This window comes from Canis aureus, chromosome 1 (genome assembly GCF_053574225.1).
Source record: "Canis aureus isolate CA01 chromosome 1, VMU_Caureus_v.1.0, whole genome shotgun sequence".
In the NCBI taxonomy this organism is placed as follows: domain Eukaryota; kingdom Metazoa; phylum Chordata; class Mammalia; order Carnivora; family Canidae; genus Canis; species Canis aureus.
This window is the reverse complement of record NC_135611.1, coordinates 121,129,520-121,143,634: the sequence shown is the minus strand read 5'-3', so window position 1 is coordinate 121,143,634 and position 14,115 is coordinate 121,129,520. Positions and strand designations below refer to the sequence as shown.

Below are 14,115 nucleotides of genomic sequence, written 5' to 3'. Positions count from 1 at the left end.
CTGCGTGCCATGAAGCCCAGACCCAGGGCAGCGGGCGTGGCAAGCCCACCCGAACACAAGGAGCGGGCCTCACCCCCCCCTCTGGTGCTCAGCCAGGGCTCCTCGGAGGGCAGACCTGAGACCACGTCTTGTGTGCAGGGAGGTGAGGTGGGAACTCGGCCCCGGGAGCAGGGGTGAGGGACGGGGTGCAGCGGAGGCAGAGGGTTAGGGCCGCTGCCGGGGGGCCCGCAGCTCAGCCCACGGGCCCGTCGTGTCTCACACCCATGTGCCCCGGGCAGGGCGGCCCGGCCTGCAGCTCACGTGCTGCAGTGCAAGTGTCAGGCAGCAGGTGCAAGCAGGTGTGAGAGGTCACGAGGGACAGTGTCCGATACACGCAGGGCAGGAGCAAGTGGCCCAAGGCCCGGCCAGGGCCCACAGGGCGGGGGCCGGGGCACAGGGCTCCCAGCGGCGCCCACAGGCCATGCGCTCGGGGCTCGGAGACACACTGAAGCGGCCAGTCCCAGCCGCATGACGTGGGTCTTCGTCTGGGGCCTCATTCCCCGGACCCTGGGCCCTGCACATAGGGCAAGGGCATGGGAAGGTGCAGTCGGGGCCCGGGAGGGAGCACACGCGGCCGCGGGTACGCTCGGGGGCAACCACCCAAGAGGTGCCCGGAGCTCCGTCCCTTGGGAAGACTCGGGAAGGAAGGCGTGGCTCAGATTTGTCTCTCTCGGCGGGGCGGGGCGGGGGGGGTGCAGGTAGCCGGCTGGGGGCCGCTTCCGGGGATGCTGGTTCCCCGGCACTGGGGCAGGAGGTCAGGAAGGAGTAGCTTCCCGTGGTTTGGGACCAGGCTCTCTGCAACAGAGACGCGGACCCCAACTGTCCTGTCCAACAAGGCCCTTGCCCCGGGCCTCAGCCCCAGGGCACCAGAGGTGGACGGCGGGGTCCCCGGGCTGGCCAGGACGGGCCACCTTGCGTCCCTCTGCCCAGACACAGAGCGCTTGAGCCAACCCGGCCCGTCTGTCTCTGCCCCGCTCTGGTTTCCCCACAGCCCGCATCCCCTCCGTCCCCGGCACGGGCTTATTGGATTATTGGATTATGCCCTGTGTCCCCCAGGGACATGCTCAGCCCCCTCCCCGCACCCCCAAGGACAGGGACTTGGTCTAACCCGGGTGTCAGCGCGGGAGCCTGGCACCTGGAAGATGCTCAGCGGCACCTGAGGGACGAAGGCAGGAAGGACCAGACGCGCGAGCCCCCAGAGCGCCTGGCCCTCCACCCTGGTCTGGTCTCCTGGGCTGCAAAGCAGGCCCCCGAGCCGCACACTAAGTGGCCCTGCGGGATCCCCCGGGTGGCAGCCCGGCCTCCCATGGTTGGTGCTCATCGTCGGGCCGTGGACCCCGCTGGGCACAGCACGGCCATCTCCAGCTGGGCGAGTCCCCAAAGGCCTGGGCTCCCACCCCCCCGGCTCCCGTCCCCCCGGGCTCCCGACCCCCTGGCTCCCGTCCCCCCAGGCTCCCAGCTCCCATCCCCCCTGGGCTCCCATCCTTCCCAGGCTCCCAACTCTCCCGGGCTCCCGACCCCCCGGCTCCCGTCCCCCTGGGCTCCCGACTACACCGGGCTCCCGTCCCCTGGGATCCCATCCCTCCCGGGCTCCCGACTCCCCAGGGCTCCCGACCCCCTGGCTCCCGTCTCCCTGGGCTCCCATCCCTCCTAGGCTCCCGACTCCCCCGGGCTCCCGACCCCCTGGCTCCCGTCCCCCTGGCTCCCGTCTCCCCGGGCTCCCGTCTCCCCACCCGCCGCCCGGCGTCCACCCGGGACCCACGGCCTCCCTCGCGCGCGGCCTTCCCCGTAACGTCGCGGCAGGATTCAAAAGGTTAAAGCAGAGTGAACTGTTAATTTTAATGCTTTCTCTAAGCTTCAGTTTTAATAAGCGAAAATGATGTTCTTATTTGCAGTAAAGTGGTGTTATAAAATTCTGTCTGTCAAGCTCATTTTAAAACCATGGAAATAAATGATCTGACAAAATCAGGCTATTAGACAAGTGAGGAAGAGTGATTTCCATAAAAGTAGAGGAGCTGTTCCTTAATTTCACACTTGGTAGTCTTTTGGGTCGACTAAATTTTTAAATAAGTGATAAAATTATATTAGCGCAATTGCATTTTTATAGATTTTTTTGGTCATTGTACTCTTTTTCAATCCCTTTATTTTAACTCAAACTGTTCTGCTGAAAGGTTAGTCTCAACTTGGGTTAGCTCGTAACAGTCTGGCCGCCCGGGCTCACGCAGGCCCAGCGGGGTCCTGTGGGATCCAGCGAGGTCCAGCAGGGTCCAGTGGGGTCCTGCGGGGTTCATTGGGGTCCGGCGGGGTCCAGCGAGGTCCTGCAGGGTCCTGCGGGGCCCAGCGGTGTCCAGTGGGGTCCAGTGGGGTCCAGTGGGGTCCAGCGGGGTCCGGCAGGGTCCAGAGGGGCCTGGCGGGGGCAGGCCAGGCATAGCCGGCGGAGGTCGGAGGGCCAGGTGGACACCCAAGGTGCCTACCCCCTGCCCCCAGCCAGCCCGCCCGCTTCTGAGCTCACTCAGCTTTTGCTCAGAATAAGGAAAACAAGCAGGAGACTGTGTGTTCCCCAGAAACCCCTGTTCTTGCAACTCAGGGTGGACATTCGGGGACAGGACGGGTCGGTGTTGGCGCAGAAAGCTGGGATGCCGGCAGATGGAGGGAAGGTGGCCCATCCGTGATCCCTCATGTGTCCCCCACCCGAGCCCAGTGGGCTCCTCAAATCATCAGGTGGCCGGGTCAGGCCTCGGGCCAAGCCCAGAACTCAGGCGTCGGGGGGGAGTGAGGGGTCGGGGGTGCTGAAGCAGCCTCCGCCAGACGGACGGGGCCTGGTGGTGGGATCTGATTTTTTTTTATTTAAAGATTTTATTTATTTTATTTGTGAGAGACACACAGAGAGAGAGGGAGAGAGAGAGAGAGGCAGAGACACAGGCAGAGGGAGAAGCAGGCTCCATGCGGGGAGCCCGATGTGGGACTCGATCCCTGGACTCCAGGATCACGCCCTGGGCTGAAGGCAGCGCTAAACCGCTGGGCCACCAGGGCTGCCCGGGATCTGATTTTTAATAATCACAACAGCACGGCAGGTATGAGCCTTTGGCCTGTCGCCTGCCCCGGCGGACGCTCACTTCCCAGGCCGAGGGTCCAGAGCACAGACGTTGGCCCCGCGGAGACTCAGGCTCGCCGGCCTCCGGGGTCCTCTTCTCTTTGCTCCCCCCCACCCCCACTTGGGCCCAAATCTGAAACCCGGCAGGCCAGCAACTCACGCTCACCCCCGCCCTCCCCTCCCCGCTGCAGCCTGGGCTCCTCCCCGTGTCCCCCCCAGCTCCGCCCCTGTCTGGGCCACGGCCACGGTCACCCTCACCCACCCCGTCCACGCCTGGCTCATCTCTCGCAGGGGCTTCTCGTACATCAGCCAAGTCCCCGCGGTCAGACGACACCAAGTAAAGGTCCAGCCGTCGGCTGCTCCCTGCCCCCTGCCCCTCCGGGGTTGGGTCTCCGTCAGGATCTGAGGCTGCACAGAAAGCTCGGGGCTCAGTCTCAGCACCTCCACCCCTGGCCCCTGGGTGCCTCGCCCGTGCGGCTCTCCAGGGCACCCCAGCGCAGTGGTTTCTAGAAACTCCTTCGTGCTCTTCCAAGAGGAAAACGAGCCTGTGTCTCGTCCCGAGGATTGAACACAGGTCGGCCGAGCCCCTCCAGGGGGCCGGGCACCGTGCGGGGCGACAATGCAGACCCCCTGTCTCTTTTGCTGGGAAGGGGGTGGCGCTCACCTGGGAAACCCAGCTCGCAGAACAAAGGAGCATCCTGCTCCCCGGGGAGGGCACGGCCACCCCGGTGTCTGACAGAGGGGGAGGCCGGCTGTGAGAGCCCCCACTCCGGACACACCGAGCCGGGGCATCGACTCACCCCGTGCAGTTCCTTTTTCATTAATTTAGCAAATGTGCAGCGGGTGCTTCCGCAGAAGGCTTATTTCCCAGCAGGGCGGTGGCCGGGATGCCCGTTTTCACCTGGAGGACTTACGGGGCTGGATGCTTGGCCCGGGTGGTGGGGGGCGGAGGGAGAGAAGAGGCCTGGGAACGTGGAGCCTCTCTGTGCCTCAGTTTCTCCATCTGTGCCATGATGCTGGAAGGTGTGCAAGGACTCCCCCAGCCCCTGCAATGCACGGTGTGTGTGTGTGTGTGTGTGTGTGGAGGGGGAGCGGGGTGGGCCGGCAGGCCATGCCCCCCGCCCGCCAGGGACCACCTGCCCGGCACTCCAGAGAGCATCCCGTGGGCGCAGGAGTCCCGCTCGCCGTCTCCACAGCGTCTCCGAGAGGCGCCCGGCAGCGGGAAGCCGGGAGTGTTTCCCGGGAAAGAGGAGGAAGTGCCGGCTGGGCACAGCCTGCGGGGTGGCCGAGGAGGGGCAGGGCTGTCTCTGCCTAGGAAGGAAGAAAGAAGAAGTCCAAATTAGTCATGTTGTATTACTTCTTTTTATGGCAATGCTCTGAAAGTCTGCAAATGTCAGCATGTTAATTTACTGTCACTCAGTGATATTATTTCATCCTTTCAAAAATGTGTTTCTTGCATTTTCAGTAGCATACTCCAAGTGTTCTCCATCTCAAAGTTTCTATAGATAGTGCGACTACTTTCACTCTGACCGGTGCCAAAATGTAGAAATTCATCGCTGGCTGTAGCCACATATATGTTACGAGCGGAGTCGGGGACTTGGGTTTCCTGCTCGCGGAGCCGGGGGAGAGGTCTGATTTCTCTCTCTGCGCTTCCACCACCCCTCGTCCTCCTAAAAATGCTCTGGGGTTTCTCTCTCAAGGAAACGCGCGGTCGGTCGGAGGGAAATGGGAGGAATGGGAAGGGCTGGGTCATGGCTGGGTTTGCCTGCGGAGCCCGAGCCCTCCCCGGCTCCGCGCAGCCCACCCCCACCCGGCTGCTTCTCCTATGGTGGCAAACTTATTTCAAAAATTCTGATGAAACACTTGGTAAATTTTGTTATTCTGTGATGATAATAAATCATTATAGCCTTAAACACTTCTCTAGCTTGGAGTCTCAGCCACAAATTATCTTGTCATTCTGACCAAAACATTCTCCAAAAAAGCTTGACAAGTGCTAAAACCCAGAACATGAAACCATGTGTTGTTGTGAAAGCAAGATTCAGAAATGTCAATTAATTAGATTAAGAGGCTACTTTTAGCTTTACTCGTGTTGCCAAATAACCCTTAAAATACGCATAGCAGTGGAAATCTACCTCCGCGGTACAGCACTTCTGCGCCGAAGGAAGACAATGGATCGGACTAATGGACGAAATTATTGTCTCTGTCAGCCCGCCCGAGAGAATGATCTAGAAGCAAATGTCTTGCTTCTTTTTCCACAGTGTGGCTTCCCAAGCTGGGTGAATCCTGCCATTTATGAATTCAAGTAGTTCCCCGCACCCCGCCCCTCTGAAATCATCTACAGATCTAGAAGGAAAAGTCAAGCCTTTTTTGTACGCCTTGACTAAGAAGATGGATTTTTAATGTCTTTCTGTGCTTTTTTTTTTTAATTTGCATTTGCATTTTGAAGTTCACTTTGTAAAAAAAAAAAAAAAAAAAGAAAAAGAAAAAAGAAAGAAATATATATCGTGGAGAAATTATTTAAATGTTTTTTTATCCCTGTTTCTTGAAAATCTTATCTTTAAATAATCTATATCCTCCATTTTATTTATGCCATAAACTGTTCCTATATTTTAATGGTCTGTTTGCTTTAAAAGGGGTTGTTGGTTTTAATAGCTCAGTTACTATCTTTGTAAACTAAACTCCTTCTGACGAAATTCGAGCAGATCATCTCTGCCTGTGTGTGGAAGGCACATTCCAACCCCTGAAAAGGAAATTTAAGCCAAATAAATGTTCTGCCCAAATTAAAATACATAAAATGAATAGTTAAGTTGGACAAGAGCTGATGGACGGAGCAGTTGGGACATGTGGGTGTTGGGAGAGCTGGCTGCCAGGCAGGGCCTCAGCAGAGAAAACCCAAATGAAATTAGTCCCCCGACCCCCTTTGTCCACCCCTCGGGCCTAAGGGGCTGCAGTGTGGGCACGATGCCTTCCTGGGGCCGGCGGGATGGGGCAGGCCGGGTGGCACGGGGAGGGGTGATGTGGGGTCATTCCCTGCCGGGAACTTGGGGGTCGCGGCCCCCCTACGCCCCGCCGCGGTGCCGCGCTCCCTCTGCCCCCCTCAGCCCTCCTGGGGGTGGGGGGAGGACACGGGCTGCAAATTCACCTCCACGTTCTCAGGGCAGCTGGGCCCACCTTGATTCTATTATGATCCCCGTGGATCCCGACACTAACTTTATGACAGGGCATTCTTGTGGGGGCAGGACACATCTGCTCGCACCAAGGAACGGGGGGGGTGGGGTGGGGGCAGGATGGGCGACGTCTGGAGCTGCAGGACTGCCTCCCCTCCTGGCATTCGCAACCTTGCCACCCACTGCCCACCGCTACCCCCGGCAGCGGGTGCCAGGAGCCTGGACGGTGCAAAGGCCAGCTGCCTTGGCCCCCCTGGCTGGGGTGGTGGGGGTGCCCCCATCCTGCTGGGCACCGCAAGGTGTGCCCTGGGCCGGGGCTGCGACTTCCTGTGGGAGGGACTTCCTGTGCCTCCTGTGCGGCCCGGAGCAGGTGGGGCGCTGCAGCCCCTCGCCAGGTTCCCACGTCTCCTGGTTCTTGGGGTCCCCCCCCGACCGCTCACTGTACTTCCTTCCCCTCTCAGCCAATCTCACTGTTTCTAGCCAGCAATGAGGCAATTAATGAGCTGTACAGAAGCCCTACGTTATCTCTGGAACTAGATGGGTAATAAACACATAAATAAGTAAATAATTAAATAACTAAATAAAATAAAACGGATGAGTGAGGCATCCGGGGCTCCAGTCTCCCTGGAATAAGTAGCAAAGGGGAGTGGAAACAGCAGGGGGTGGGGGGTGGGGGGCCCCTGAGCTCTCGAGGCATCTCCGTGGCTGGTGGCTGACGTGGGGAGTTATCTTGGCCCAGTCACTCCCCTTCGTGGGGAGCCCTCCCACTTGGACCAGTGGGCAGGGGGGTCCCTGGTTAAGGCCTACAGAAGTGCTGGGGCCCAATGGGTAGGGAGCTCCCTGGTTAAGGCCTGCAGGAGTGCAGGGGTCCAGCGGGGAAGGGGGCCCCTGGTTAAGGTCTACAGGAGTGTAGGGGCCACATGGGAGGGGTCCCCTGGTTAAGACCTACAGGAGTGTGGGGGCCCAGCTGGGAGTGGGGCCCCTGGTTAAGGCCTATAGGAGTGCGGGGGCCCAACAGGTAGGGAGCCCCCTGGTTAAGGCCTACAGGAGTGCAGGGGCCACACAGGAACATGGACATTTGATGAGCCAGGTGGCAGGTGCTCCATAGAGCCCCTGCCCATCTCCCCTGTGCCCGCCAAGGGCTTCGTCCTGCAAGTCCCCGGGTCTCTACGCCCCATGCACGGGTGGTGGTGGGGGAAGTGCTCAGCCAGCAACAGGCAGGAGGTGGGGATCCCCAGCCCCCTGGCCCTCGGATGGGACCACTCGGGGGGTTCCTGGCCGGATCCTGCAGAGCCTTCCAGGGCAGCCTGCTCCTGAATGCACGTGGAAGTGGCTTCCTCCCCTTACCGGTCCCCTCTCACCCCTGCCCCCTTCACCTCCCACTCGGTCCTACCTGTGCTTCCTGGGATCACCTGTCAGAGGGACAGCCGACCCTCCAACGCCCATCTCCCATCCCGGCCTCACTTCTGGAGGAGCCTAGCCCAGGAGACAAATAGGTGGGGGTGGGGGCCACCCGAGAGCCACCGCGCCGCGGCCTGAGGCGGGCAGCCATGCACTGTCACGGAGCAATGTGACGTCGAGAGATCTGTTTGAAACCTCCCCGTTTCCAAGACTCGGCAATGAATTAAAGTCGAGTTTGTCTGGTTCCTAAGTGGGGCTCACACCCAACGAGCTGCAGGTCCTACTCCGTCCACAGGCGACAGTCCACGACCTTTGCCAGCTGAATATTCAGCATTCAGCTCAGGTGCCAGAGAGTCCGGCTTTCTGGAATCTACTTTCTAGTACACTCTGGTCCGCAGCCACTTCAGGGGCTAGGAGGTGTGACAGAAAGGACCAAAAGCCTTTGGGCGAGAGAAGCCCCCGTCTGTAGGGCACGGCCCTCCAGCTGTCCCTTAAGCAGCCAGGAGGGTCCCAAGGTTAGCAGCGTCCAGGGACGTTTCCACCCAAGGAAGAGGAGACGCTGCCCACTGCCCCGCCCCGCCGGTGCTTGCCACTAGGACGACCTGCCCCTGGCGCCCAGTGGAGGTCCCATAGCTCGGCTTCCCACCAGCCTTGGCCCTATTGCCCTCTAGAAAACCGAGATCCTTTATTCAGAGGAGCCGCCTCCTGAGGAGCCTGAGAATCTCCCTGGAGCTCATCACCCCAGTGGCAAAGCTGCGGCTGGACATAGGCAAGACACAAAGAGGAACGTCCACCACCCTGCAGACGGAGCCCTCTGCGTCCCAAACCTGAACCCTAAGCGTGCGGCTTGAACCTGGCCTCGGGGGAGAGGCAGAATCACAGCGGTTGTCCAGGAGCGCCCCAATCCCGGCCGCCCCGGGCGCTGGCCCCCAGGCTGCTGCGCGGGACCTGGACGGGGAGCTGCCCACGTGCGGAGCGGAGACACGAGAGGGAGAAGGACGGAGGGAGCCGGGTTCCCGGGGTAGCACCAGGCACCTGCGCCCAGCGGTGGCGGGAGCCGCCAAGCCCCACCTTCGCATCCCTGGGCCACACTCCCCGCCTGAGACCCCGAACCCACTCCTGCCGACAGCATCCCGACGAGCACTGGAAGGGAAGGGGCGGCCGTGAGGTCCGAGTTCTGGAAGGCAGCGGGGGCGGGGGGTGGGGGCGCGAGGGCCCCTGGGACCCGCCAGCCTGCACGCCAGGGAGTGGATGTGCCCACAACCCCTACCTGGTTAAGAATCTGCGGGAGACATCCTAAAAGAGCCCCACGTGGGAAACACCATGGAACGGGTTACAGGAAAAGACAGACAGACAGACAGACGGCAAACCACCTGTGGGGCCGCAGCGTTTAATTTCAGGGGATCCGGGGGGCGCTTCTCAGGAGGTGACCGTCCCCCGCAGACGAGCCACAGGCCTCCCGACTATTCCTCACAGCGGGGCCGTGGCCTCCCCTGCCCTCGTGTCCCTGCAGTCGCCAATCTTATCGGACCCTCAAGGCCCGGGCCCGCCGCGCCGAGGATGGGCTCCCCGCCAGGGCTCCTCCACGTTCAGGGACTGAGCCTTGTAATTCCGCTTTGTTTGCTGCCCACCCTCGCTCGAGCTCGGACGTCTGACATCTATTTGTCACTATTGTTTTGTCTCCTTTCTCCAGCTTGGCTCCAAACTGGCCCGAGCCCAGCGCCGGGTCTTAGGCTTTTGCTTGGTCCCTGGTGCCGGTGCAGGGTGGGGGCGGGGTGGGCGAGCTGCCCTCTGGTCCCTGGGTCCAGCCCCTGGGGACGCGAAGGCTCAGCCCCCCTGGGAACCGTGCAGGGTCGCAGGAGAGCCTCCCGGGGCCCCCACCTCAAGTGTCAGGCACGCAGACACTGCTCGGACCTCCGCTCACGACAAAGCCACGGGCCCCCATGTTCAGGAGAGCCAACGCCTACTACCAAAGGGGCCGTGGGGCCCAAGTCCCCTCCACGCCCTCCTCCATCTGCTCCCAGATCCTCCAGGGAGCCCCGGCCCCAGGCCCCGTGTCCTTCCGCTGCCCCGCGCCGACCCGGGCCTGCCTCTCCATGGGAGACAGAGGGGACAGAGGGTCGAGCTGCCCCGTGGACGCCTCACATCTCCACCTTGAGTCTGATTCCGCGGATCGGGTCTGTCTCTTCCACAGCCTCAGGAGGACCAACCCCCCCCCCCATCAGACTCCTGCAGGGATCGGGCTGGAGGGGGGTCGAGAGGCCGAGAAAGCAGCCCAGACCCCCAAGCACATCCTCGTTTGTGCTCATTTTTCCCAGGTTATGTGCTGCCGAGTTGATCAGGTGACGATTGACAACCTCTGAGAAGCTACAACGAGAGGCTGGAGAAGGCGGCTGAAGGCGGGTTGGGCCCGTTTGACGGTCCGGCCTTGAGAAGTGCGGGGCGGGTGGGGGGTGCGGGGGGTGCAGAGAAGGGTGCTGCCTTCGTAGGCTTGGTCCCCGCTCCCCAGCCCCCAGGCCTGGGCCCACCCGCTGGCTCGGCTCCCCGGGGACAGCTTGGGTGTTGGGCCGCGGGTGCTCAGCTGCAGCGCCCGGAGTCCGGACACCCAGTCCCTGCCTGCAACGCCCCGGCCGAAGGCCACGCTCCTTCCAGAACCACCCAGGGAGCTGAGGGATTGCGTGGGGAGCAAGCGGACGACCGGGTTTATGCTCGGCCTGCACTTGTGGTGTTTCTGCAAACAGAAGCCTGGCTGACCTTCCTGATAGTGGCAGGGCCCCGCCACCCCCATCCGCCCTCCATCCCACCCCCGGGCAGGCAGGCCACCCCGGCCTCACCTACACAGAGTTCCCACGAGAGCCCAGCCCGCCCCCCTCCCCGGATGGCAGGGGGTGAAACGACGGGGGAGAAGGCCTTTGCGTCTTTGGGGTGTTGGAGCATGAGGATGCCCTCTTATCCCAGCGGGGGGCCTCCAGCCACATCCCCTGCTCCGGGCGGTGGCCTTCCCAGGAATTTCACCTGCGTGCCGCTGATCCACGGGAGGGGGGAGCCGCGGGGACCTCGCTCCATGGGCACAGCGCCCTGGGCCGGGGGGACGGGGTGGCTCAGCCTGCTGGGTGGGGGGTCTGGGCTGAGCGGCGATCGAGGACCGAGGACGACACGTGGGTCCCCGGCACGGCCACCTCGCAGGTCCCCACGCGCCCGCCGCTTGGGAAAGCCTCCCCTCTCGCCCCCCCACCCTGGCCAGACCCACTCCTCCCTGAGAGCTGTCACTGCAGACCTTCAAACCCATTTGACTGGGTTGGAGCACATCACACTGTCACCAACTCAGTTTTCATTAGGCGGCTGCTTCTCTGTTAGCCTAGCCAAGCAGAAGAACTCAAACACATGCACAAATTAAATCGACATCCAAACTCCACCAATATACAAAGCAATTTAAATGATATTCATTAGAGCGATGACAAGCCCTGATGAGGCTTTCAGGAGCCCGGTCCTTCAGCTTTTGCCGACTCGGTTTCATGGTCACTGAGGCGGAACTCCCGCCACTGTACCTTCATTTTTTTTTTTTTTAAAGCTAAGAAAATGAGTCCTTCCTGACACACCTACCTCATTCTCTCTCTCTCTCTTCTCTCTCTCTCTCTCTCTTCCTCCCCGCTCTGTGGCCGCCCGAGTCTGGCCGGCCCGGGCTCCCGGACGCAGGTACGGCCCCAAACCAGAGAGCCACATAAAGGAAAAAGCAGCCAGTCTGACTTCTTTTTTTCCATAAATGCTCCAATTAAAACAGATTTCAGTTTCTCGTAATTTCATTTCACTTGGCCTGGGAGATCTCTAACTCACAATTATGACGGTCGTAAATGTGTCCCTGGAATCCTGCTGTGGGGAGGAAAAAAAAAAAAAGTAATGGAAGTGAGATGTTGAAACGCAGTAATTTTTAAAACGTAACTCACCGTCCCTCCCCGCCCCACTCTGAATTTCAAAAGTCGTTCCCAAAGTCCGATTTATATGTTTTAATTTTGAAAGAGAGAGCGGGACAGACCTTCGAGCCCCCCCTGCCCCCCCGAAGCGCCTGGGGCTGTAGCAGGGGGCGGGTCGGGGGCCCCCGTGGGGTCCGCGGGCCTGAGTGGGGTCACGGGACTCGCCGTCCTCACGTGTGGGGGCGACGGGCCACGCCGGCCACGTCTGAGTCTCCAAGCCCCGGAGAAGGATTCAAGTCCGCTCGGGCAAAGGGAACAAGCAGCACAAGGACTGCAGGGCGCGCGCCCGCTAAGGGCAGGGCAAGGTCACGGCCGCGTGCAGCCCATCCCTGGGCTTTGCGCCTGTCCACGGCAGGAGGGACGATCGGCACCTTCATACACGGGTGCTTTGCACTTCTGTTTATAATTTTACGCTCAAGGTTAATTATGTGTGTCCTTGGCTTTGATCGGAGATGTTAGCACGTGACAAGGTTGCCTGTGCCCGAATTGGCAAACGGAGGATTCTTAGAAATACCCAGGCCTGGAAGCACACGCTTTCATCTTTAAGCCACGAGCTCTCACTCGCGGGAAGAACAGCTCCGTCCAAACCAACTTTCCGTGACGCCCGGAACGTTCCGGACCCGTGCCGCCCCAGCGGCGTGACCGCTAGCCCTAGGTGGCCACCGAGGGCTGGACGGGTGGCCGCTACGACCGAGGAACTAAGCCTTTCATTTCATTCCACTTAAATCTGAGTAGTCCCACGTGGCCGTGGCCTCTGCGTCGAACGGCACGGGTTAGACGGTAAATAACAGCGCATCCTAACTCCCGGGTGGAGCTAATTGTGGATGCTCATCCCCGGAAAGAGGTCACCTAGCTTATCATCATTATCATCAGGGATGATTTATTAAGAATATACGAGCACATGACATTCCACAAAGGTGGTGGAGAAGCGGTGCCTCTGATCTTCCATCGCGTGGGGGTTTGATTTTGACCACACTGGCTCTTTGGAGCCCGGGGAGAGGGGGGAGGTTAAGGGCACTGACCACCCGCCCGCTCCCCAAATGCTGAGCATGAAGAAGCCGCTACCTTTGCTTTAGGTCTCACGGCGCGGCCCGAGCGAGTCACCGGCTCTGTCCGGGACTGTCCAGACATCGTGGGCTGACGGTCAGGCCACCGAGCAGCAATTTTGCCAAATCCGTTGTGGTGCCCGGGGCCCCCGGGAGCGAGGTCCCAGATCAAAGGTGGTCCCGGATGCCCGAGGAGCTGCCAAAGCCCACCCAGCACCGGGTTTGCTTGCCTTTAAGATCCTCCTGGGGGTGGCCTCCTGGCAAATCCTTGGGGAGGGGAGACAACGGTGCCCGGGAGTCCAGCAATGGCCTGTCCCCTAGGGCTCGGAGACGCGGAGCGGGAGGACAGCCAGCAGGTCCCCGCGAAGCAGACTCTGGGCCTGACCCTGGGGGCCCTCAGCTGCCGCCACGCCACACACGGGAAGGAAGGTGGGGTTTGCCAGAGGGAGTTTTCCTTCCCCAGGGGCCGTGTGCCGAGACACGGAGCCGAGGCCTTCCCCGGATTGTTCCCGAAGCTCCCGACGGCATGGCTTGCGGAGGCCAGCGCACCCTGGAACCGGGCGGGCTCACGGGCACGACTTCCCTCTCCGTGTCCCCCGGGGTCAGCCGCAGGGCCGAGAGGTGGCGACGGGCACCGGGGTCCCACGGGAGATGCCTTTTCAGTTTCCCTTCGCCAAAGATGACACGTGCCTACTGATAAATCCCTGGGGAGGGAAAATAAAACAAAACAAAAAAAAAGGTTAGTGTTTCTATTACCAAAAGAATAACTATCTTTGGCAGAGCAAGAATGGTAATTCTCTCCATTAGCTAAAAGGATAATAGCTATTATTTTAAGGTTAAGGCATCTATCATTAAAGAGAGGCGCTGGGGTTTGCGTGTTTTCATTTTCACGTTGGCTTCCCTATAAAACGAAGCGCGTTGTTCTTGTGCTACATCGTCCACAGGACAACATGCCGTTGCAATCCTCCAATTCCGAGACAACTTCACAGATGAATTTGAGGAAAAAAAATAAAATCATTTAAATTTTCTTTTTTCTTTTTTTTTTTTTTGTCTCCTTCCCATTCGACGACTTAGAAATCTCTGGAGACAACAAGTTTTCACACCGGATTTGCAAAAGGCAGCCTTGCTTCCCATGGGCTCCTGTCTCCTTCTCAGCGCTCCCCAGCACTGCGAATAGGTTACCGGGGCCTCTTCTCTCTTCTGTCTTATTGGCTCACCAGGCCTGCGGCGCGGGCGGGTGCTGGTCAGGGGTTGGGGCCCCCGAAGCCCACCTGGCCGGAGCGGTCTGAACTTGAGAAGAGGACTCCCTCCCGGTTGGCAGAGACCACACAGCCCTGCATTCTGCTGGGGAGGCTCACACGTCCACCTAAGCACACAGCACCCTGGGGAGAAGCGGC

General features: G+C 60.4%; 1 protein-coding gene across 3 annotated transcripts in view; it reads right to left on the bottom strand.

The window, feature by feature from the left end:
• Positions 1 to 1,859: 1,859 nt before the first annotated feature.
• TSHZ3 (teashirt zinc finger homeobox 3) overlaps positions 1,860 to 14,115 on the bottom strand; it is an 86,422-nt gene continuing 74,166 nt past the window's right edge. The window contains exons 2-5 of one of the 3 annotated variants that reach the window (XR_013356724.1): positions 12,738 to 13,422; positions 11,305 to 11,571; positions 3,396 to 4,434; positions 1,860 to 2,446 (exon numbers count right to left, since the gene is read on the bottom strand). The gene's annotated coding sequence lies outside the window, so the exon portion shown is untranslated. Of the gene's footprint in view, positions 4,435 to 11,304; positions 11,572 to 12,737; positions 13,423 to 14,115 lie in introns of all 3 variants that reach the window. The other 2 variants (XR_013356728.1, XR_013356718.1) reach the window with 2 other exon arrangements.